This window comes from Schistocerca americana, chromosome X (assembly GCF_021461395.2).
Source record: "Schistocerca americana isolate TAMUIC-IGC-003095 chromosome X, iqSchAmer2.1, whole genome shotgun sequence".
Lineage (NCBI taxonomy): Eukaryota > Metazoa > Arthropoda > Insecta > Orthoptera > Acrididae > Schistocerca > Schistocerca americana.
This window is the reverse complement of record NC_060130.1, coordinates 774,388,332-774,414,414: the sequence shown is the minus strand read 5'-3', so window position 1 is coordinate 774,414,414 and position 26,083 is coordinate 774,388,332. Positions and strand designations below refer to the sequence as shown.

The following is a 26,083-nucleotide window of genomic DNA, read 5'->3' as shown; positions in this document are numbered from 1 at the left end:
GAAAACAGCCATTCAGGAGGTCATCGACGTTCCGACACTTCAGCGGGTCTGCATCTACATCTACATCTACATCTACATCTACATGTATACTGTGCAAATCACATTTAAGTGCCTGGCAGAGAGTTAATCGAACCACCTTCGCAATTCTCTATTATTCCAATCTCCTACAGCGTGCGAAAAGAACGAACATCTATATCTTTCCTTACGAGCTCTGATTTTCCTTATTTTATCGTGATGATCGTTTCTCCCTATGTAGGTCGGTGTCAACAAAATATTTTCGCATTCCGAGGAGAAAGTTGGTGACCGAAATTTCGTGAGAAGATTCTGTCACAACGAAATACGCCTTTCCTTTAATGATGTCCAGCCCAAATTCTGTATCATTTCAGTGACACCCTCTCCCATATTTCGCGATAATACAAAACGTGATGCCCTTCTTTGAACTTTTTCGGTGCACTCCGTCATTCCTATCTGGTAAGGACGCCACACCGCGCAGCAATACTCTAAAACAGGACGGAAAAGTGGTTCAAATGGCTCTGAGAACTATGGGGCTTAACGTCTGAGGTCATCAGTCCCCTAGAACTTAGAACTACGTAAACCTAACTATCCTAAGGACATCACACACATCCACGCCCGAGCCAGGATTTGAACCTACGACCTTAGCGGTCGCGCGGTTTCGGACTGAAGCGCCTAGAACCGCTTTGCCACCGCGACCGGCAAAAGAGGACGGACAAGCGTAGTGTAGGCAGTCTCCTTAGTAGATCTGTTACATTTTCTAAATGTCTTGCCAATAAAACGCAGTCTTTGGTTAGCCTTCCCTACAACATTTTCTGTGTTCCTTCCAATTTAAGTTGTTCGTAATTGTAATTCCTAGGTATTCAGGTGAATTTACGGCATTTATATTTGACTGATTTACCGTGTAGCCGAAGTTTAACGAAGTAATTTTAGCACTCATGTGGATGACCTCACACTTTTCGTTATTTAGGATCAACTGCCAATTTTCGCACCATTCAGATATCTTTTCTAAATCGTTTTGCTGTTTGTTTTGATCTTCTGATGACTTTATTAGCCGATAAACGACAGCTTCATCTGCAAACGACCGAAGACGGCTGCTCAGATTGTCTTCCAGATCGTTTATATGGATAAGGAACAGCAAAGGGTTTACAACACTACCTTCGGGAACGCCAGAAATCACTTCTGTTTTACTCGATGACTTTCCGTCGATTACTACGAACTGTTACCTCTCTGACACGAAATCACAAATCCAGCCGCATAACTGAGACGATATTCCATAGCCATGCAATTTCACTACAAGCCGCTTGTGTGGTACAGTGTCATGCACAATCTCGCTATTCGTCTGCACCACGTCATCGTCAATGATGGCAGGCATGCCGAACATGTCCTAACCTAAATCAGAATATGTGCAGTGACGTTTGCATGTTGAATAAAGTTTCTGCACACCGTTGTTTGTAACTAATTTACGCGCTGCCGGGGTGGCCGAGCGGTTCTAGGCGCTACAGTCTGGAACCGCGCCACCGCTACGATCGCAGGTTCGAATCATGCCCCGGGCATGGATGTGTGTGATGTCCTTAGGTTAGTTAGGTTTAAGTAGTTCTAAGTTCTAGGGGACTGATGACCTCAGATGTTAAGTCCCATAGTGCTCAGAGCCATTTGAATCATTTTTGAACTAATTTACGTATTTCTTCATATTGTTCAATAATTGTCCCCTGTATGTACCTATTGAACGTAAATACATAATTAAATTGTGATACGTCTTCAAATAGATTATCAGCCGATCTGACAATTTACTTGTTTCTGTCCTTAATTAAATGTCTGAGTTATTGACGGTGTTACTTCGAATCCAGTTACTTACTGAAACATTCCTCTCCTCTGCGTTGCATCCACTGTGGCGGTACACGTGCTCCAGACGAGATGTGGCTTTCACGAAATCGTAATGTGACATAATTATATTACCATCGATGAAGGAAACTTTATTTGCTAGATCCGAATCGACTTCCTAAACACATATAATAGGGAAATTGTTTTTCAAAGGTCACAGATTCGCTCTCACGTACGAGAAAGTGTCAAGCATTTAACAGTCCCACTTCTCTGATATGATTCCTTTAGCATACTTAATCCTGTTCGGAAAACCCAAAATATTCGGCCATGGACAGCAAGATTAAACGAAGTCTCAATTTAATTGCCTAATGCTATCCGTCAAAACGGCATTTAAGTAGAGGGAAGAAAATCTGTGAATAATACACTGACGGAACAAAATCACAACACCAAAAACTAATTACTGTAGAGTAATGAAATTTTTGAAATACATTTCTATAGGTAACATATTTAAGTGATTAACATTGCAAGACCACAGGCTAATGTAAGTAGAAGATAAACCATTTCATATGTGATCTGTTGGTACGTTAATAACTGGGGTAATCACCAGTATGTTGAATGCAAGCATGCAAATATGCATGTATTGTGTTGTACAGGTGCCGGATATTGGTTTGCGTGATGGAGTTTCATGTCTGTTGTAGTTGGACGGTCAATGTTGGGACTGCTAATGCTGTTCGTGGATGACGCTGAAGTTGTCGTACCATGATGGCCCATATGACCTCCATTGGAGACAGATCTGGTAATTGACTAGGCCTAGGCAACGTGTTGACACCCAGTAGACCATATTGGGTTAAAACAACAGTATGCGGGAGAGCGTTGTCCTGTTGGAAAACACGCCATGGAATGTGGTTCACAAATGGAAGCACAAGTCGAATAACCAGACTGAGGAACAATTTTGCAGCCAGGGTGCATGGAATAACCACGGGAGTGCTCCTGCTGCCATACGAAATCGCAACTCACATCATAACTACAGTTATAGATCTAGTGTGTCTAGCACGTAGACAGGTTGGTTGTAAGCCCTCAACTGGCCTCCTTCTACCCAACACTCACCCATCACTGGCAACGAACCAGAATCAGCTTTTATCATAGAACACAAAAGACATCCACTTTGCCCACCAATGAGCTCTCGCTTCATGCCACTGAAGTCGCAAATGCCGGTGGTTTGGGGCCACCTATCCGTAGCTCGGTATTCTTGCGACTGTACATTCTCGTGACCATCGCTGCCAGTCATCATGTACAGTGGCTACACTCCTGCCAAATCTTTTTTCCAATATCGCTGAAGGAACATCTGGCTTCTTGTAATCCTATTACACGATCTCGTTCAAGCTCAGTGGCCGGCCGGTGTGGCCGAGCGGTTCTTGGCTCTACAGTCTAGAAAAGCGCGACCGCTACGGTCGCAGGTTCGAATCCTGCCTCCGGCATGAATGTGTGTGATGTCCTTAGGTTAGTTAGGTCTAAGTAGTTCTAAGTTCTAGGGCACTGATGACCTCAGAAGTTAAGTCCCATAGTGCTCAGAGCCATTTGAATTAAGCTCAGTGAAGTGTTGATAATGGCGTCTTTGTGGCCTTAAAGGCATCCTTGACTAACATCAACTGACCACGTCCAATCTCAAAGGTAACTCACCCTCATGACCGTTACAGCGTGTATTTAAAACAAACGTGAACTGCATCCTCATAGTGGTGCTACTACCGCCACTCCTATGCAACTGTCAAGAAATTCGAATAGACATCATCTTTCAGATGTAGAAACACGCCTACCAACTTTCGTTTATGTCGAACAATTCCTTCTTTGTGCTACGATTCTTTTCCGTCAGTGTACTTAACCTCTATGCCACTCAATCCGTCATATCATGTAAAGCACTTTGGCTACCACAGAAAAAACACAACTTGCTTGCGTTAACCTAACCTCGCCAAGTCCAGTCCTTTTGACAATAGCCTGTCACAGATGGTTATTAACACCATCCTCTTACGTAGGTCTGCACCTAAAAATTTCGAGCCCAGAGTTAATTATTCCGAAAAGATTATCAGTATACAAAAGGAACAATGTCGAAGTCTCTCTGCGTATTACTCCGCAGTTGTTAGGAAACGATCTTTAGCTGCATTTCTAGTTTCCTATTTATCACAGAAGTTTCCAAGTATACGAAGAACCTCTTGGAGGTGCCACATCGCGCTCCATCACGACCACCGACCTAACACGGTCGCCGAAGTTATTCTTCGTATGGAGTGTACAGTCACAAGAGGCTGTATCAGTGGGACTTAGTACACCACGAAGTGTAAATGGTTGCGATTACACGCTAGACCCCTTAGCGACCAACAATCCTGAGCAAATCGGGAGCATAATGAATAATATAAAAATTAGTGATCATTAGGTCGTACTAGCGAGACTGAATATGCAACATCTAAATCTACAAAATATAAACTGAAAGTATATCTATTTAAAACAGTAGATAAAACTTTGCTTTACGCCTTCTTGAGCTACAGTCTCCATTCATTCAAAATTAATTATGTAACTGTAGACTAGATGTTGCTTAAAGTCAAAGAAATGATATTAACAGCAGTTGAGAGTTTTACACCAAGTAAATTAATAAGAAACATATCAGATCCCCTATGGGTCACGAAACAGGTCAGGAAAATGTTGCAGAAGCAACGTAATATGAATGCCACACTTAAAAGAACGCAAGATCTTCAAAACTGGCGAAGGTTTTCAGATGTCGGAAATTTCACGCAGACTTCAATGCGAGATGCTTTTAAAAATTCCAAAACAATACTCTTTCGTGAAATCTTTCGGAAAATGAAATGATAGTCTGGTCGTATGTAAAGTACCTCAGCGGCAAAACACAATCAACGCTTTCACAGCATGGTATCAATGCCAACGTTACCGACGACACTACCACTACACCGGAGTTAATCAACGCAGTTTTCAGACATTTCTAAACCAAAGAAGATACAGAAAACAGTCCCGAAATTCTAGCCAAGCACAGCTGGCAACATGGGTACTCTGTGTGCCAAAGCAATTTAAGTCCTCCGGTCTAGTTTATATTCCAGGTAGTTTTCTTTCGCAGTATTCTGACGAAATGGCACCACTTTTGGCAGCCATACACAACCGCCTACTACACTAGAGGACTGGAAGTTTTCACAGGTCACACCAATACGCAAGAAAAGAAATAGAAGTAATCCGCTGACTTACGTGGCATCTATTTGTAGTAGAGTTCCGGAAAATATACTGTGTTCGACCATTATGAATTACTTCGAGCAAAAAGATCTATTGAGGCATTTCTCAGTCAGGAAATATCGTTCTTTTTAAACACAACTGGCTCTCGATTCACATGACATAGATATTTAGAAGGATTTAGACACCGTTCGTAACAAGCGGGTCCCAATAAATTTGCGCCCCTGTAGAATATCATCTCAGTTCTGCGAGTGGATTCGTAATTTCATGTCAAATATGATGATGATGTTTGGTTTGTGGGGCGCTCAACTGCGCTGTCATCAACCCCCACACAAATTCCAACCTTTTCTTCACAGTCCAATTTTTTTACACAGTCCAGTCTAGCCACTGTCACGAATGATGGTGATGATGGTGAAATGACGAGAACAGCACAAACATCCAATCCGCGTGCAGAGAAATTCCCCAACCCGGCCAGGAATCGAACCCGGGACACCTTGATTCAGATGCAGCAACGCTAGCCACTAGACCACGAGCTGCGAACTCGTGTCAGAGAGGTCACAGTGCATGGTAATTGTCAGGAAGTCATCTGATTAAACCGAAGTGATATCTGGGATTCTCCAAGAAAGTGTTACAGGCCCTGCCGGCCAGTGTGGCCGAGCGGTTCTAGGCGCTACAGTCTGGAACCGCGCGACCGCTAAGGTCGCAGGTTCGAATCCTGCCTCGGGCATGGGTGTGTGTGATGTCCTTAGGTTAGTTAGGTTTAAGTAGTTCTAAGTTCTAGGGGACTGATGACCTCAGATGTTAAGTCCCATAGTGCTCAGAGCCATTTGAACCATTTTGTTACAGGCCCTGTGCTGTTCTTACTCTGTGTAAACAATTTAGCATAGAATATGATCAACTCTTTCGGATTTTTAACAGATGATGTGGTTGTTTACCTACTAGTAAAGTTATCATAAGATCAAAAGGAACTGAAGAGTGATTTAAACAACATATACGTGTGGTCTGGAAAGTGGCAGTTGGCACTGAGCAATAACAATCGTGAGGTCCTCCATAAGATCACTAAAAGCTTTCATTAAATTTCGGTTCCACGATAAGTTAAACAAATTTAAAGAATTTCGACTCCACTGAATTCCTAGGGATTACAATTACAGAAAAATTAAATTAGAACCATCACGTGGAAAATGTTGTGTGAAAGGCGAACCAAAGACTGTGTTTTATTGGCACAAAACTTATCTTGTCCATCCTCTTCTGGAGTATTACTGCACGGCATCATATCCTTACCAGATAAGATAAGATTGATGAAACATATCCAAAAAGTTCAAAGAAGGTCGATTCGTTTCGTATTATTGTGCAATAGGGAAGAGAGTGCCACGGATATGATCACCAACAATATTTTGTTGACTCGCATGTACATAGGGGGAAAGGAACAGCGCAATAAAGTAAGAGAAGTCAGAGCTCACAGGGAAAGATTTAGGAGCATATTTTTCCCAAGTGCTATTCGAGAGTGGAACATTCGAGAAATTGTTCTTGCCTGAAAGTCTTTCTGTGATAGCACTGCCAAACACTTAAGTCTGCATTGTAGAGCAATTATGTTCGTGTAGATGTAGGTGTGGAAGATGCCAATAAAAGACTACAACAGCAGTCTGTACATTTAGGTGACGAAAGTCATGGGTTAGCGATATGCACATACACATACGGCGGTAGTATCGCGTACACAAAGTATAAAAGAGCAGTGCATTAGCGGAGCTGTCATTAGTACCCAGGTGATTCTGTGAAAAGGTTTCCGACGTGATTGTGGCCACACGAAGAGAAGTAACAGACTTTGGAAGGGGAATGATAATTGGAGCTAGACGCATAGGACAGTCCATTTCGGAACTCGTTAAGAAATATACTATTTCGAGATCCACAGTGACAAGAGTGTGCCAAGAATACCAAATTTCAGGCATTACCTCTCAAGACGGAGAACGCAGTGGCTGACGGCCTTCCCTTAACGACTGAGAGCAGCAGCGTTTGCGTGGAGTTGTCAGTGATAACAGACAAGCAACACTGCATGAAATAAACGCCGAAACCAATGCGGGACATACGACGTACGTATTCGTTGGGACAGTGCGGCGAAATATGGCGTTAATGGGGTATAGCAGCAGGCGACCGACGCGAACGCCTTTGCTAACAGCACGACATCGCCTGCAGCGCCTCTCCTGTGCTCGTGACCATATCAGTTGGACCCTATACGACTTTAAAATCGTAGCCTGGTCACATGAATCCCGATTTCAGTTGATAAGAGCTGATGGTAGGGTTCGAGCGTGGCGCAGACCTCACGAAGCCATGGACCCTAGTTGTCAACAAGGCACTGTCTGAGCTGGTGGTGGCTCCATAATGATGTGGACTCTGTTAACATGCAATGGACTGAGTCCCTGGGTGTTAGGCTGCTTGGAGACCATTTGCAGCCATTCATGGACGTCATCTCCCCAAACAACGGTGGCATTTTTATTGATGATAATGCGCCATGTCAGGAGGCTCAGTTGTTCGCGATTGGTTTGAAGGACGTTCTAGACAATTCGAACCTATGGTTTGGCGTCCCAGATTGCCCAACATAAATCCCATCGAACATTTATGGAACATAATCGAGAGGCCGGTTCTAGCACAAAATCCTCCACTGGCAACGTTTTTGTAATTGTGAACGGCTATAGAGGCAGCATTGGTCAGTATTTCTGCAGGGGACTTCCAGCGATTTGTTGAGTCCATACGACGTCGAGTTGCTACGCTACGCCGGGCAAAAAGAAGTCCGTGAAGATATTAGGAGGTATCACATGACTTTTTTCACTTCACTCTACAGTACAGTGCAGTTCACGGTATACTGTGATGAGACATTCTGAGTTTAAACACTTCCGCTGGCCACCAAACTCCCCAGACATGAACATTATGAGCAAATCTGGGATGCCTTACAAAGTGCTGTTCAGAAGAGATCTCCACCCCTTGTACTCTTACTGTTTTATGGACAGCCCTGCAGCATTCATAGTGCCAATTCCCTCAAGCGCTATTTCAGAGCCCATGCCACGTCATGTTGCGGCACTCATTTGTACACAGGTAGGTACCTGGGTACCCTACACGATAGCCGGCCGGAGTGGCCGTGCGGTTGTAGGCGCTGCAGTCTGGAGCCGAGCGACCGCTACGGCCGGAGGTTCGAATCCTGTCTCGGGCATGGATGTGTGTGATGTCCTTAGGTTAGTTAGATTTAATTAGTTCTAAGTTCTAGGCGACTGATGACCTCAGAAGTTAAGTCGCATAGTGCTCAGAGCCATTTGAACCTACATGATATAAGGCAGGTGTACCAGTTTCTTTGGCTTTTTAGCGTAGATTGCACCGATATTCCCGCTTCCCGCGATGATGACGCGCAGACTCAAATAACTATCTTAACTATCCTGTTGATTCCTGTGCTGACGCTACATCTTTCTAGTTTGTTATGAAGTGGTGTCCAGGTCCCGGCCGGCCGGAGTGGCCTTGCGGTTCTAGCGCTTCAGTTTGGAATCGCGTGACCGCTACGGTCGCAGGTTCGAATCCTGCCTCGGGCATGGATGTGTGTGATGTCCTTAGGTTAGTTAGGTTTAATTAGTTCTAAGTTCTAGGCGACTGATGACCTCAGCAGTTAAGTCGCATAGTATCAGAGCCATTTGAACCATTTTTGAACCAGGTCCCGCAAGCTCGGACGAGCAGGTCTTCCCGATATTAAAGTGAAGGCGTCCATCTCGTTTATTTTCCTGTCTCCAGCAGGTCAGTCTGACTCCTCCCGTCGATGCGTGACGGTTAACTTTAAATTGCGACCAATCCCCAAATATTTTTTTAACTGTCACTTTCTTACGTGCTCATATCCTTTCAGAGACGAACCCCACTACGGGAGTGTTATTATCCCGTTGGGGTGAACCGTCTTGTCCCTCCCCTGTTGAAATTGCTTTCCCGTCAACATTCTGGAAAACTTTCTTGTCTCATCTTAGTCTTCTTGTATTACCGATGGATATCGCTTCGTGACGAATGTCATCACACTGATACGTTATTTGAAATGCTGGTCTCTTGTGGACGTGATCATTCGCTATGGATTCGTCAACAACTGGCTGTTCTTTCCCGAGAGTCTGAATCCGATTTTTCCGATGAATTTCTTATTCGTCTGGACGTATTCTACTTTCCTCAGAGGAAAACGAATTCTTCCTGGGTCACTACGTTCACTATGCTGAATGAGAGACGACCCTGACCCCGTGTCTTCCATCAATATCTGGAGACCGCGGATTGGAAATGGCTGCGATTACTTGAGCGCTTTTTACAAATATGCTTTTTCGTATCTTTAGTCGACAGGATGTTGGTTAAGTTCCTCTGTGGTCTTTGATTACTCCATGTTTCTGGTCCTGAATCACGTGAAGCTTTGTTTTGTTCAGTTTTCTTCCTTACACACCTGTAAAAAATAAAAAATTAAAAAGACAACAGCTTGTGAGTTTCCTGGATTTCTCAAGGTTTGTTTATAATAATTTTTTCTCATTTTGCAGCTCATATTACATGATTTTGACTATGGTCGTGCGAATGTTCATGTAAGTATCAAGTCAATCTAATAGCAAGAGAAAAGAAAGTGGTCATCACGTCTGTCTCACCTACGGAGGATCCAGGTTCGAGTCCCGGTACTGCCAGGAATTTTTGCTTTGTGGAAGAACTTGTACAGGGTGGACTCAGTCTATTGAGGCCTATTGAGGACTTACTTGACAGAGTAGTTGCGACTCAGGTCACGGAAACCGACAGCGGTTGGCAGAGCGATGTGCTGACATCACGCCTCTCCATACCTCATCCGATGACTGAAAATGACATGGCGGTCGGTCGGTACCGTTCTGTTCTTTAGGACCCATGGGATGTAGTTTACAGGTACTAGTTTTAGATCGCGAACTGGGGCGTGGACGTCACGTAATTGGGGGCGCGTCGTATGTTTGTGATTTCATCGTGTTACTAAAGTTTTGGTGGTTCTCTGCTCCAAAACAAACACAGGCGAACTACCTGAAAAGAAAACGCCTCTGCTGGAAATAAATGAAGTACCAAAAAAAAAAACTGATGAAGAAATAAATACTGGAAAACCTTTACAAAATGAATGTTAAAAACCAAGTAGAGAAATATGAATTCTTGGACAACATAAAACTCTGCTCCAAAATTGGTGTCAGCTGAGAAACTCATTTCATTAAGCTACTGAAGCATTCCACGCCTTAGGAACGTACTACACGAAAGAGAAGAGATGTGTACAGGATCTGAGGCACTTAATATTAAATATTATACTTCACTTCCGAGATAGTTTAAATGCCATGATCTTAACCACATAACGAAATGTAGTGACTCACAACACCAGACATGTGGCATCTAACTCTAACTGGTCACCAGAATAAGGAATGTTACAACAAGTTAAGGGGATACATACCATGTCACTATCGTAAGAGACAGTGCAACAAAGATAGCAAATAATATGCGACATATTTACTGCCTCTGCAACGGAAATTTGTTAAGATTGACTATGGAGGGTAAATACAATTATATCAACAAGGATTAATTATGGAGAGCAAATACAGTTATAGCAAAATGGCACACTGTGCAAATATCCAACTAAAACAGAATCAGACTTCACATCACGCTCAACGAAAGCGAAGAGAAAACCTTAAATTTAGAGGAGGAGGAGGATATTAGTGTTTAACGTCCCGTCGACAACGAGGTCATTAGAGACGGAGCGCAAGCTCGGGTTAGGGAAGGATCGGGAAGGAAATCGGCCGTGCCCTTTCAAAGGAACCATCCCGGCATTTGCCTGAAGCGATTTAGGGAAATCACGGAAAACCTAAATCAGGATGGCCGGAGACGGGATTGAACCGACGTCCAATTTAGAGAACCTAGGAGTTGGCAAAGAGCAATAGCATGACGACAGTCATGGAAATATCGAAAAATGAAATAGATACTGTAAAATATACTTCCTGTTGCAACAGTATTTTCCTTAAAATCAATGAAAATTTCGTAAGTCAGTCAGAATACCCCGATAACTCAGTTATGCAAGGTCGTATGCCAATCGAGGCAGCCACAGATATCAGGGGACAAGTATTTTAAAGTGCAATGCTGCAAAGCCAACTGCTCACTGGAGTTTAATAACTGGAAGATGAAATATTGAATAGTGACTATCAAACAGACTCCAGTAGGGGTAAGGCCATCCAAAATGCAAGGGAGAAAATTAATATGAACACACACCCGAAATCACACCTTGCACAATTCGCCACAATAAAACAGGACACAAAGACATAATGTCCTCTAGAATAAAAATTTATGATGAGTGAGAAATAAAGGGTGATTATAAATAAACTGTCGAACCGCCGTAAAAATAACATCACTGGTCAGAATGACGTCAAATTCAACGGAATATTATCGGAGAAGGGTGGAAAATGTATGGCATAAGAAAAATAAATAGTTACAAAATGTAGCAATAGATAGCGTTGTAAGCATCATAATCTGATAGTGGTCGACTGTAAATGACAAATGAATCATACAACAATGCCTAAGGTGTACGTCTGACGTTAAACGAACTATACTACTCAGTGAGCATGGGTGTACAGGTGTGATGCTGTTAGTTACGTAAGCTCATCCATCACCGAAAGGTCATATCATATCGGATGGCGAAAATTGGTTTTTAATTGTCCTGAGGCCAAAAACCGCATAAAAAGCATCACTCACGTCGGTTTTTAATGTCCTGAGGCCAAAAACCTCATAAAAAGCATCAATAAAAATCAAATCTGATTATTAATTCCCGTACGACTGGCGCAAAACATGTTCAATATGCTGTTCACCATTTTCTGCAACAAGTTGAAATCGAGAAACAGCATGTTCCACAGCTGATCGAAGTGTTTCCGCGGTCACGTCCGGAACGTGTTGCGCAATGCGTGCCTCCAATGCAACGAAGTTTGCAATCGGAACACTGAACACAACATCTTTCAGATAGCCCCACAACCAGAAGTCACACGGATTAAGATCAGGTGATCAGGACGGCTAGGCTGTAGGGAAATAGGGGCTGATAATTCTAGCATTTCCGAAATGGCGTTTCAGCAGCTGCTCATCTGCAATTTCAATGTGCGGAGGTGCGCCATCTTGCATAAAAATGATCCCATCCACACATCTGCGCTGTTGGAGAGCTGGAATGACGTGGTTGCGCAAAAGACACTCATATCGCTTGCCAGTGACGGTTCATGTAACAGACCGGAAGCACCTGTCTCTTCGAAAAAATATGGCCCTATGATGATAAATGATGCCGTAAACACTCACCACACAGTGACCTTTTCAGGATGAAGTGGTACTGGTTGATTTTCGTGTGGATTTTCCGTTCCCTGACATATCCTGTCAGGCGGAAGTGGTCTTCGTCTGCCCACAAAATCTTCCAAAGTCAATAATTGTCCACTTCAACGCGAGCACGAAATTCTAAAGCAAAGGCCTCTCTTGCTGGCAGGTCAACAGGAAGCAACTCGTGCCCATATGTAATTTTGAATGGATGGCAAAGAAGGATGTTTAGTAAGATTTTACATACCGTACTCACGGGTATGTCGAATGTTCGGACAGTTCTCCGTGCATTATACGTTTGCACACCACCTTCGCCTGCATTGTTGTGGCCACTGCTTCCACTGACGTCAAATTAATTCATTTCCTCGCTCTGCCAGGTTGCACACCAAAAGAACCCGTCTTTTCTAATTTCCGAATCATTTTCTCCAGACCCACGGCAGTCATCGGATCAACGCCTTTTTTTCAAACCCTTCAGTGTCTGGAACTTCTGTAGTGTGCACATTCTTGCAATACAGCTCTACAAGCAGAGTGCGGTCTTGCATTGAGACTGTCTTGGGGAACGTCGCAGACGCGAAACGAGGAGAAGCCGAGTACCCGACGTGTTTATAGCAACTTCAATGGGTCGTGTGCATGACAGGTGTTTTCATTTACGTATTCTGACATATACAACGCCATCTATTAATCAATTTTCACACTATTTTTTTCTTCTGCCATACTTTTTCCCCTTCTCCGATAATATGCTAAGAACAACACACAGACCCATGTACGAGGGAGGACTCGAACCTCCGGCCGGAGGGGCCGTATTTCGTTGCAATTTGATGTTATTGTGACCAGTGGTGTTATTTCTACAGCGTTCTGAAAGTTTAACTTTAGTTATAATCACCCTGTATATTACACATGTGAAGTTCTAACAATGAGGAACAACTTACAGTAACAGAGCAAAAGCACTATAATTAAAGAGCACACTCAACAAGGGACAATCTACCGATGAGCACAGTGGTTTACACTTCTTCCTCTTCTCCTTCTTCCAGTGATATAACGCTTCCTTTGAATTTAGGCTTCTTAGTCTTAGATTTGCGTTTATATTGTCTAGCCACCATAATTTAGGTCGTCACGTTTCTTCTGACCATCAGCAGCGAGATGATAGGCTGAACTAATGACTGAAGTAGGTTGTGCCTGTATGATGTGTCCAGACCACCGAAGTCTCGATTTTTCCTCCTTTCGTTCACTGGAGCCACTCCAGTTAGTTGTCGGATCGTTGTATTGTTGATGTGATCGAGCAGAGAAATGCTTAATGATCCTACGAGCGTCCACATTCCATGACATGTACTGAGTTCTCATCACTTCTAGGACTGGAGCAACACTCGGTGCCGTATAATGTAAGTGGTCTCATCATCGTGCACCATATCTTTGATTTTAGGTGGATACGCATCTTCTTATCGCAGATAATATCAGTGACCTCTCTGCATCGCATCCAGGTCTCTCTGATTCCTCTCGCACATCATCATTCAAGCAGCTATCACTCTGTAGTCGAGAATCTAGGTATCTGATCAAAAGTATCCAGATACTTAATAGTGGACATCAATATTGGGTGTGTCCACCTTTCGCCTTTATGAGGTCTCTAACTATGCTGGAAACAATTCCAATGACGTGTCTGAATGTCTGTGGAACAATGGTAACCCATTCTTCCTCAAGAGTCGAAACCAGAGAAGACTGTGATGTTGGAACTCTGGAGAGAAGACGACGTTTAGACTCATCCCATAAATGTTCCGTTGGCTTCAGACCGAGGCTCTGGGCACGTCAGTCTATTTCAGGAATGTTATCGTAGACATACCATTGCCTCACAGATGCTGTTTTATGACAGGGTGCATTGTCATCCTGATACAATCAATCATCGTCTGTGAAATGTTCCTCTACTGTACACAGTCCAAAATGCTGGAAAATGGGTCTATATTCAACCGCATTTATCGTTTTCTTAAACGTAACAAAAGGTCAACACACCAACTACGAAAAAAAAAACCGTACCATAACACCACCTCCTCCGTACTTCAGTGCTGGTGCTGCATATGATGGCATCGGATTGCCGTTGGTTATAGCGTCATTAATCTTTCCAAAAAAATCACTCCTTCTTCAGGCCACAAGTGGCCTATCGGGACCATCCGACCGCCGTGTCATCCTAAGATGAGGGTGTGGCTAGGAGGTCAGCACACCGCTCTCCCGGACGTTATGATGGTTTTCTTTGACCGGAGCCGTTACTATTCGGTCGAGTAGCTCCTCAATTGGCATCACGAGGCTGAGTGCACGCCGAAATATGGCAAAAGCGCATGGCGGCCCGGATTGTCACCCATCCAAGTGCTGGCCAAGCCCAACAGCGCTTAACTTCGGTGATCTGACGGGAACCGGTGTATCCACTGTGGCAAGGCCGTTGCCCATTCAGCTCTCCAGATAGCTCATTTACAGTCATCCTCTCTCCAGTGGCGTCGCTCTTCACACCACCTCAAGCGTCACTTACCGCGGACTACAGAAATGTGTGGCTTAGAGGAGCTGCTCGACCATTCTGCCCTACTCGTTTTAACTCACTATGCACATTTATTGAGCCAGTTGGACTGCTGGTAGCACTTTTGAACTCGCGAGTGATTCTATCCGCTGAACTTATGCGGCTGTTTACAACCACCCTCCTAAAATGCTCAACAGCCCGTTCTGTCAGTACGTGAGGTCTGCCTCGTCTTGATTTACCTTTGTTTGTTCTTTTGCGCTTTCACTTCACAATGTCATCACCAAAAGTCAACTTGGGCAGCTTTAGATGGATTGAAATGTCTCATACGGATTTGTTATTCAGGTAACATCCAATGATTCGTCCACGTTCGCATTGACTGGGCACTGCCGACCGACCCATTCTGCTTTTCTGCTAACAAGACAATACTGCCCACCTCCTTGTATACTGGCGAGTCCGCCTCTCATGATATCCAGTGTTCAACTCCACATTGCATAGGGGTGTCCGGATACTTTTGTTCAGATTTTATATACACTGAAGCGACAAAGAAACTCGTATAAACATGCGTATTCAAATACAGAGATATGTAAAAAGCTAGAATTCGGCGCTATGGTCGACAACGCCTATATAAGACAACAAGCGTCTGGCGCAGTTGTTAGATCGGTTACTGCTGCTACAGTGGCAGGTTATCAAGATTTAAGTGAGTTTGAACGTGGCATTATAGTCGAAGCATGAGCGATGAGACACATCATCTCCGAGGTAACGATAAAGTGGGGATTTTGCCGTACGACTATTTCACGAGTGTACTGTGAATACCAGAGATCCGGTAAAACATCAAATCTCCGACATGGCTGCGGCCGGAAAAAGATCCTGCAAGAGCGGGACCAACGACGACTGATGAGAATCATTCAACGTGACAGAAGAGCAATCCTTCCGCAAATTCCTGCAGATTGGAATGCTGGGCCATCAACAAGTGTCAGCGTGCGAACCATTCAACGAAACATCACCGATATGGGGTTTCTGAGCCAAAGGCCCACTCGTGTACCCTTGATGGCTGCACAACACAAAGTTTTACGCCTCGCCTGGGCCCGTCAACACCGACATTGAACTGCTTATGACTGGAAACATGTTGCCTGGTCTCACGAGTCTCGCTTCAAATTGTATCGAGCGGAAGGACGTGTATGGGTATGGAGACAACCTCATGAATCCATGGGCGCTGCATGTCATCAGGGGACTGTTCAAGCTGGTGGAGGCTCTGTAATGGTGTGGGGCGTGTGCAGTTGGAGTGATATGGGACCCCTGATATGCTTAGATACGACTCCGACAAGTGACACGTAAATAAGCATTATGTCTGATCACCTGCATCCATTCATGTCCATTGTGCATTCCGACGGTCTTGGGCAACTCCAGTAGGACACTGTGACACCCCACACGTTCAGAACTGCTACAGATTGGGTCCAGGAACACTCTTCAGAGTTTAAACACTTCCGCTGGCCACCAAAATCCCAGACATGAACATTATTTCGTATATCTGGGACGTCTTGCAATGTGCTATTCAGAAGAGATCTCTACCCCCCTGTACTCTTAACATTTTATGGATAGCCTTGCAGGATCTATGCCGGCCGCGGTGGTCTCGCGGTTCTAGGCGCGCAGCCCGGAACCGTGCGACTGCTACGGTCGCAGGTTCGAATCCTGCCTCGGGCATGGATGTGTGTGATGTCCTTAGGTTAGTTAGGTTTAAGTAGTTCTAAGTTCTAGGGGAATGATGACCACAGCAGTTGAGTCCCATAGTGCTCAGAGCCATTTGAACCATTTTTGCAGGATCTATGGTGTCAGTTCCCTCAGCACTACTTCAGACATTAGTCGAGTCCATGCCACGTCGTGTTGCGGCACTTCTGCGTGCTCGCGGGGGCCCTACACGATAGAAGACAGGTGTAACAGTTTCTTTGGCTAACAACTTCAAAAATGTAAAAAACTCGATCTATTGTATAAATAGAGAATGACTAAAGGAAATACTAGAATAAGAAAAGAACAGTACGACGTGTCCGCAATATATGGCACAGTGCTTAAAACACTACTATGTTATTCAGGAGGAGCCACCCAGCTTCTGTTTTACGCTGGTATCTCTACAGCGCTTCAGATGAATACCAGAAATGCGTAGGCGGCGGACGATTACCTTCTTCTTGCGTAACTGAGCAAGCGTTCCATCTATGATCGCTATGTAGATCAAGCGTTGCTAAGCTCTAAATTCTGTTTCTTTTTGTTTTCAAAAGCATGTTTCCGAATGCCTTTTAATAAAACACTTTTAAAAAATCCCCCCTTTATTCATTTTTCTCAATGCCTTTTATCAACAGCAACCAGAAAACAGGCCAGAACGTAAGTCCTGGAGCCACATGAGGTAACGATTTATAAAACGCAAATTATTATCAAATAATGTAGCAATTATTTTCAAACACAGTGGTTTCAAATTGTCGTTGATGAGAGGTTTTTCTCACGTAATTATACACGCTGTGAGATATAAAAATTAAGCTTCACGCTTAAAAACGGTGACATCGTGTTGAGAAACGATGAGTGTCCAGTAGAAGGAGCGCATGACGCGCTGGAAGTGACCTTTGCCTGAGGAAGCACCTAAGAGTCCCTGAAGGCTTTGTCCTCCGAGTTTGCGGAAGCAAATTTCACGGTACGCTTGTAATAATTTTGTTGTATAACAGTAATTAGCCGCGAAGCATGTCTTTGCATGCGCAGAATGCAGTGCTTCTTATGAGACATAGCTTACGAGACTAATTATTTTCCTTTCGCGTTATTAGCTGACTTAGACTACAAGAAATGTCTTCCATCTTCAAGCTACTTCCGGTAAATAACTGCAGCGTTGACGCCCACCGTGTCTAAAAATGGCGAAGTTTTTCTAGAGGCCTTGTACATGAGAGAATTCTTTTCATCGTTGTGGAATTGTACAACTTTTTCTGATAAACCCGACCTGCCATACTTGGAGCTATTACTACGCTCAGTACGTTTAAATTTACTCAATATCTGAGATGGTACGTCTTTATTTTCAAATTATATTCTACAATGAACATTCACAAGAAATTAAAACTGACTGCTGGCCCCGGCACACTTGTCTTTCGCTGACTATGATCTTCCAATTGCGCCTTTAGAGCTTACCTCACTGTTTCCTCTTCATTCGTTCAAATATCCTCAGACGGTCTACTACCATGTTCAAGATCAACATTTATATATTGTAAGTCCCTGATAAGTATGTGGTAGGCTGTTTTATATTGTGCTATGAGCAGAAATTTCTCGCTTTTCCATTATTGTATCGTGGAAAATATGACAGTTTATTTGCCACTGTAGAAACTGCTACTTACTTTATGTTCTTCACAGAACTTGCCAGATGGGTAAGTAAGGGGAGGAAACATTTCATACACACCGACTAGAAAGCAGGTTCAAAATGGTTCAAATGGCTCTGAGCACTATGGGACTTAACATCTAAGGTCATCAGTCCCCTAGAACTTAGAACTACTTAAACCTAACTAAACTAAGGACATCACACACATCCATGCCCGAAGCAGGATTCGAACCTGCGACCGTAGCGGTCACGCGGTTCCAGACTGAAGGGCCTAGAACCTCTCGGCCACTCTGGCCGGCTAGAAAGCTGGTTCCTACAACGCTATAAATAGGATTCCGCGAGTTAGACATCTTTTTTGAAGAATATGTTTGGTCCAATTTTTGTGATACACTCGTCAAGACAATTATGCCTGCTCTCGTGCCCTTTCGCACCATCTTTCTTTGTATATTATTATTGTGACCTGTCTGCCCAAGCTGGTATGAATCCCACATACCTGAGATGTACTCCAGTATAGATTGTACAAACTTTATTAAATGGTGGTAGCATCTGAAGCACCGTAGATCGCCAGTTTGATTCCGCTAATGCACTATGCATATAAATTACATTACTGGCCAGTTTTGGCCTTAGGCCGTTATCAGATGCGTGATACTGGTGTTATATGTGTCACATGTAAAAATGTTTGCTGCATATTATGTGAGGACAGACACGTTCCCTCACATACACATGTCGAATGTTATTGTCTTGCACATACCCGTGAGCTTACAAGAATAACTTGCCTACAAGACGTGTTGTGACAGTTGTTGTTGTAAGCTGATGGGTACGTGGAAGACTATATCTGTTACATTCGACATGTGTAAGCGTGGGAACATATCTGTCCCACATAACACGGCCATACATTTAATAATGGCCTAAGGCCGAAACGAAACAGGTCAGTAATGTAATTTACAAGGGCTATTCGGTAAGTAATGTCCGATCGGTCGCGAAATAGAAACTACAGTGAAAATCAAAAATGTTTTATTTGCAACAGTTTGCTACACCTTCCAGCTACTTCTTTACATAGTCTCCTATCCGACTTAGACATTTCTCGTAGCGTTGTATCAACTTTACAACACCCTCGTCATAGAATCAAACCGCCTGTGCTTCCCGCAACGCCCCTACGCTAGTCTGCAGTTCCTCGTCTGTGGCAGAATGTATTCTTCATAGCCAAGGTTTCATGTGATCAGAGATGAACATCAGAGAGAGACAAGTCCCATCAAAAACGCTGCAGGGTCAGCCTCAGTGGCCCCGTAGTGTGAGGCCGAGAATTACTATGAAGAAGGAAATACGTGACGAGTACGTTATGTGGCACAGCATGGAATCAGGCAAAACCTCGCAGCGGGCACCCATACTTAGCGGGAGACACTACTGTTCTAGGCATCTTTAGGTGCTCACTGTGTGCTCAGAACTGAAAAGAGCGACGTGATGCGGTCGACAGGCATACTAGAGACACTGTCCAACAATTTGTGCAAAGCTTCATAACATTATTACTGCCGTCGCCATTTCGAGACCTATCGGATCTTACCGATCAGCCCTCGTATATGCTTGGTGCATGAAAGAAGTAAAAGTGACAGGCTACGGTGTTAAATTGTTCCACCATTTAGATGACACGCTAAGGCTGTGTGCCTATACATGAAGAAAAAAATGTTTTTTTAATTAAACTCCTATGTTGGCAAATAGTAGTTTCGCTATATCGTACCAATGAACTGGGGCTGCTGTTTGCTTTAGTTACAAATCAGGCATCGTTTTCGTTCCTCTTTATATCTCCCACTACTGTTATTCTCAGGCATTGAGAACATGATTGATTTCAGTTATGATCCATTTATTGTATAGTAAGACGTTACGTATCTGTGTGTTCATATAGTAAACACCACAGTTAATTTTCGTTGACAAAATTGATGTTTTTGCTAGCTCCGACATAATTTTAATACAGTTCTAGGCCACTGACACATATTCACATCGAACCACACTATCTACAAAAATTCAGGGACAGCATCTAATACTATCAGCTATGTCATTATTATTCACTTATGAGCAATTGACTTAGAGACACGTAGGCCCCTACTTAGTAGAGAGTAGCTTTTCGCCATGGTACTGACGGCGACCCTTCATGGCATAGATTCCACGAGGTGCCCAAAGTGTTGGGGAGTCATCCTGATTCATGACCGCTCAACTACCGACCGTCGCTCACGAAAACACCCACAGCCACTCACGAAGATGATCGACGGCGTCCAGAGATTGTTCAATAAGATGGACGTCAGATGATCGGGAGTACCACACGAACATCCTGTATGTGTCATCGTCGTCGTCGTTGTTCCTGTTGTAGTCTCTAGTCCAAAGACTGGTATGATGCTGCTCTTCAGGCTTGTCTATCCTCTGCAAGCCGCTTCATCCCTCCAAAACTGCTGCGACGTACATCCATTTGAAACCGCTTTCTGCAGTCAAGCCTACAGTTCCTCAACAACTTTTCCCCCACTACCAGTTTAAATATTCCTTGGCGCTTCACCATCAATCGATCTCTTCTTTAGTAAAATTCTGCCAAGAATTTATTTTCTCCAATTTCGCTTCAGGGCCTGTTCACTAGTTTTCTACCGATCTAACGTCAACATTCTTATGTAGCATCATGTTTCGAAAGCTTCTACACTACTGGCCATTAAAATTACTACACCAAGAAGAAATGCAGATGATAAACGGATATTCATTGGACAAATATATTATACTAGAACTGACATGTGATTACATTTTCACGCAATTTGGGTGCATAGATCCTGAGGAATCAGTACCCAGAACAACCACCTCTGGCCGTAATAACGGCCTTGATATGCCTGGGCATTGAGTCAAACAGAGCTTGGATGACGTGTACAGGTACAGCTCAACACGATACCACAGTTCATCAAGAGTAGTGACTGGCGTATTGAGACGAGCCAGTTGCTCGGCCACCATTGACCAGACGTTTTCAGTTGGTGAGAGATCTGGAGAATGTGCTGGCCAGGGCAGCAGTCGAACATTTTCTGTATCCAGAAAGGCCCGTACAGAACCTGCAACATGCGGTCGTGCATTATCCTGCTGAAATGTAGGGTTTCGCAGGGATCGAATAAAGGGTATAGCCACGGGTCGTAACACATCTGAAATGTAACGTGCACTGTTCAAAGTGCCGTCAATGCGAACAAGAGGTGACTGAGACGTGTAACTAATGGCACGCCATACCATCACGCCGGGTGATACGCCAGTATGGCGATGACGAATACAGGCTTCCAATGTGCGTTCACCGCGATGTCGCCAAACACGGATGCGACAATCGTGATGCTGTAAACAGACCTGGATTCGTCCGAAAAAATGACGTTTTGCCATTCGTGCACCCAGGTTCGTCGTTGAGTACACCATCGCAGGCGCTCCTGTCTGTGATGCAGCGTCAAGGGTAACGGCAGCCATGGTCTCCGAGCTGATAGTCCATGCTGCTGCAAACGTCGTCCAACTGTTCGTGCAGATGGTTGTTGTCTTGCAAACGTCCCCCTCTGTTGACTCAGGGATCGAGACGTGGCTGCACGATCCGTAACGGCCATGCGGATAAGATGTCTGCTAGTGATACGAGGCCGTTGGGATCCAGTACGGCCTTCCGTATTACCCTCCTGAACCCAGCGCTTCCATATTCTGCCAACAATCATTGGATCTCGACCAACGCGAGCAGCAATGTCGCGATACGACAAACCGCAATCGCGATAGGTTATAATCCGACCTTTATCAAAGTTGGAAACGTGATGGTACGCATTTATCCTCCTTACACGACGCATCAGAACAACGTTTCACCAGGCAATGCCGGTCAACTGCTGTTTGTGTATGAGAAATCGGTTGGAAACTTTCTTCATGTCAGCACGTTGTAGGTGTCGCCACCGGCGCCAACCTTGTATGAATGCTCTGCAAAGCTAATCATTTGCATATTCTTTTGTCTTTACTGCTTATAGTCCACGGCTCACTTCTGCATAAGGCTACTCTTCAGACAAACACTCTGAGAAAGAAGGGAACTTTTCAGATCTTTGCTGCATACGGGCATTGCAGTAAATGCAACGACGATATGTGAAAATCTGTGCTGGACCGGGACTCAAACGTGGATGCCCCGCTTCTCTATAACGATTGCCTTAATAGCCCTGCCCATCCAAACTCGCCTCCCGCCCACCCCAAATTCTCACATTCCGCACACTACAAAAAAATGGTTCAAATGGCTCTGAGCACTATGGGACTTATCATCTATGGTCATCAGTGCCCTAGAACTTAGAACTACTTAAACCTAACCAACCTAAGGACAGCACACAAAACCCAGTCATCACGAGGCAGAGAAAATCCCTGACCCCGCCGGGAATCGAACCCGGGAACCCGCCGCACACTACAGACGAAGTGTCTTCCGTCCATTCAGCTGAGTCCCTCAAAGGTTCGGACGAGTGAGTACATCCACACAGAAGGCAACATTTCACCGTCAAGGCGCATATACGTACGTATTTATGTGTGTGGTGTCTGTCCTTCCGGACATATACGAAAGAACAGACACCACACATGAACAGTGGGTAGGTTCGTGTATCGTCCGTCGACGAGAAATGATGGTAGATCTAAAGGGGGCGCCATTGCATCCCATCTAAACATCTCTCACATGTGGCTACCACCATTACCTTTTCAGGAACCCTTATATTATCACTTCGTTGTCCGTCCGTCTGTCTGTTTGTATGTCTATCAGTCTGTCCCATTGTTAAGATCCCCTTTTCTCAGGAACAGGTAAGGCTATCACATACAAATTCGTTCACATACTAACGTCGATGGTCACTTGGCTGTGTTAGACATTTAAGCTTCCAAGTCAATATAATCAAAAGATGTGGCCATTTGTGTCACGTATTTTGATACTCGCAAATTCACTCATCAAATCTATAGGGCACTTCCCGCTGACCCACAATCATAAAATTTGGAAAGAAGCAAGATTTCAATGTAAAAGTAAAGGGGAAAATCCGAAAAATTAATAATTTGTAATTATATAATCCCCCGCCCCCTTCCGTCTGCGAATCGCCTTGTCACCGTGGTAACACCGGTTCCCGTTAGATAACCGAAGTTAAGCCCATTTATAGCCGAAAAGAAAGCCAATGTCGCACCGATATGCGGAGGAGACCTTCCCTGCAGCTATCGAACATACAGGGTGCAGTCGTCTGCAAATTGTGGCTCACGTTGGCAGCAGTGCCACGTGTCGCCCGGGTTATGAGGTCAGCCTCAGTTCACACGAGCAGTTGACGGAAGGGGTGAAGGCTGCTGGCCTGGCTCGCTGGTTGCAAGCCGGTTGGAGCCGAGTGGAGGGTCTCAACCAATGGCTTCGTGAATGCTGTTATCGTCTTGTCTGCAGATTTCTGGACCTGCGTTATCGGATGGAGAATTGTAGACTCCTCTTGATAGGTCGGCGGTACACTACACAAAGGACGCAGCTACTCGTGTAGCAGAATACTTGTGATGTGTACGTGGGGTTTTAGGATAACAGGTAGTTACAGAAACTCGGACGAACACTCGTCAGTCTACACACAGATAGCGTAATCAGTCAGCGTTCATAGTAGATACCATTCGACTATCAAGTTTTATCGGTGCACGTATGGTATTCCTAACAGGAGTTCCCGACGTTACTGCCCTCCAAGAAATTCGTCACGCCCAAGTTATTTCTCGGAACCTAGAGCTGGCTGAAACCAAATGTAGAAACCTTGAAAATATTTAGCGATTCATGGAACGTTGTCGGAAAGACAGATCGACTCTATTGTGATCGAATTTGAGTGTGACTGTGAAGTTATGTGGACGCGTACAACAGGTATAGCTGAAATAAAACTAATTGTTGGATGTTTTTACAGGGCACCCGACTCCGCCGTGAAAGTCTTAGAGACATTCTAATAAAGCCTATACTCAGAAGCACGAAGTACCCACATCATGCAATATTAGTTGGAAATGACTTTAACCTATCGAGTATAGCCTGAGGCGTCTGTGGATACATTACCGGGCATACGGACAGGTAGTCTCGTAAAGCAATTTTGAACATATTAATCGAAAACTGTCTTGAACAGTTAGACAACCAACACGCACAAGAAAAACTTTAGAACTTGTTGCAACAAACATGCCTGGCTTTATTGACGGTGTCAGTATAGAGATAGGCATTAGTGATCATGATGTCATCATAGCGACGGTGATTACTAAAGTTATTATATCAATGAAGAAGGCTAGGAGAGTATTTTTGCTACGGAGAGCAGATAATCAGTTGTTAGAAGTCCACTTAGACAATGAATGGACATCATTTAGCTCCGGTATGGCTGACACAGAGGAACTGTAGGCAAAGTTCAAACGACATCAGGCATCATCAACATCATCATCATCATCATCATCATCATCATCATCATCATCATCATAGAAATCACTTTGTTATAAACGATGGTGCACCGTGCAAGAATGACATCAGATGCTGACGACATGCCGCAGGAGTTGAGCGACCTACGCAAGGTTTTCAGGGACAACGGCTATAACGTTCATAAAATAAATGAAGTGATTTCAAACGAATACAACGAAAGGGCCGTCGACGAGGAGCAGAAAAAGATATTTTCTTTCTTGCTGTACTGCGGCTCCGTGTCGGGCAGCTAAGCCACCTGCTGAAAACACACAAGGGCAAATTGATCTTCAGGCCTCCGATGCAACAGGTCTCAGAACACAAGATACCCTCCGAGTGTGGCCATTTTTATGTCGGGCAAACAGTAGGGATTGTAGAACAACGCAGGGACTATAAGTTTTATTCCCTACGCTACCTCGAGAAATCTGCCGGATCTGAGCATGGTTTAGAAAACGGTCACCGGTTCAAATTTGACCAAACCTCTGTCTTGGCTCGCAGTTACGGCTTCTGGGACCGTGTAATTAACCCTTTCAGAACTGAATTCTTTTGGAGGATGGAAAATTTTTCTTTATGATGTAATGCTCTTACGTGATTCATTGATGCAAGATTTATACAAAAATATGCACCCGTTTTCAAAACGTACTTTGTACATTTGTCTTCATTGTATGTACTAAAATAACTAACTACGAAATATTCTGTATTGTAATAAATAGTAAAATAATCATTCAATAATTGCCAGGAAAAACAACAATAGCAATATTCAGCTATACAAAAGAATATAGCGAACCAATCACATTCACGTATTTTGGTGATTACGGGATATTGCTACATTGACTTCCTGGTATTTTCATAATGATGCCCAATAGTTGGCGTTTCTTGGACATGATGAAAATTCTGAAGATTCACATATGTGTACCTCAGGTTTCCACTGCGAAAAATACTTGTGATGGAGCTAGGACACCGTAAAAGTTAATGTACACAATTGTAGCCAGAGGGTCTGAAAGAGTTAATGAAGTCATCCAAATAAAAATTACCGATATCATCCTTAATAGAGACGGCGGCCTGCAGCTTAGTCCGGTGTGGTATCCAGCGATTGCGCTGTTGATGCGGACACATCAAACGCTGAGTCAACGTATGCTCACATATGGTGATGCCGCGCCCACTGGTGACGTCTCAGCTGGCTGCTAGTGTATTTAAGGGCCTACTTGCAGAACACCGGCTGTCATATCACTTGAAAATGGCCTAGCAGTGCTTTTCCGAAAGCTCGTGTAATTTTAATCACTTGACGTGGCTGGAAACACGAACAACTTTCCCATCGCTTTGACTCTCTGACAAAGTTTAAACAGATTGCAAATCACACTCTCGAGAAGTATGTGCCGAGTAAGTGGATTAAGGACGGAGAAGACCCGCCGTGGTTTAATGATAA

At 44.1% G+C, this 26,083-nt stretch overlaps 1 protein-coding gene and 1 pseudogene across 1 annotated transcript in view; one reads left to right on the top strand and one right to left on the bottom strand.

Annotated features, from left to right (window-relative positions):
• Positions 1–26,083, top strand: part of LOC124555265 — a 516,239-nt gene that overhangs the window by 187,973 nt on the left and 302,183 nt on the right. The gene's annotated exons all lie outside the window — the stretch shown is intronic.
• On the bottom strand, positions 14,703–14,820 carry LOC124557417 (annotated as a pseudogene).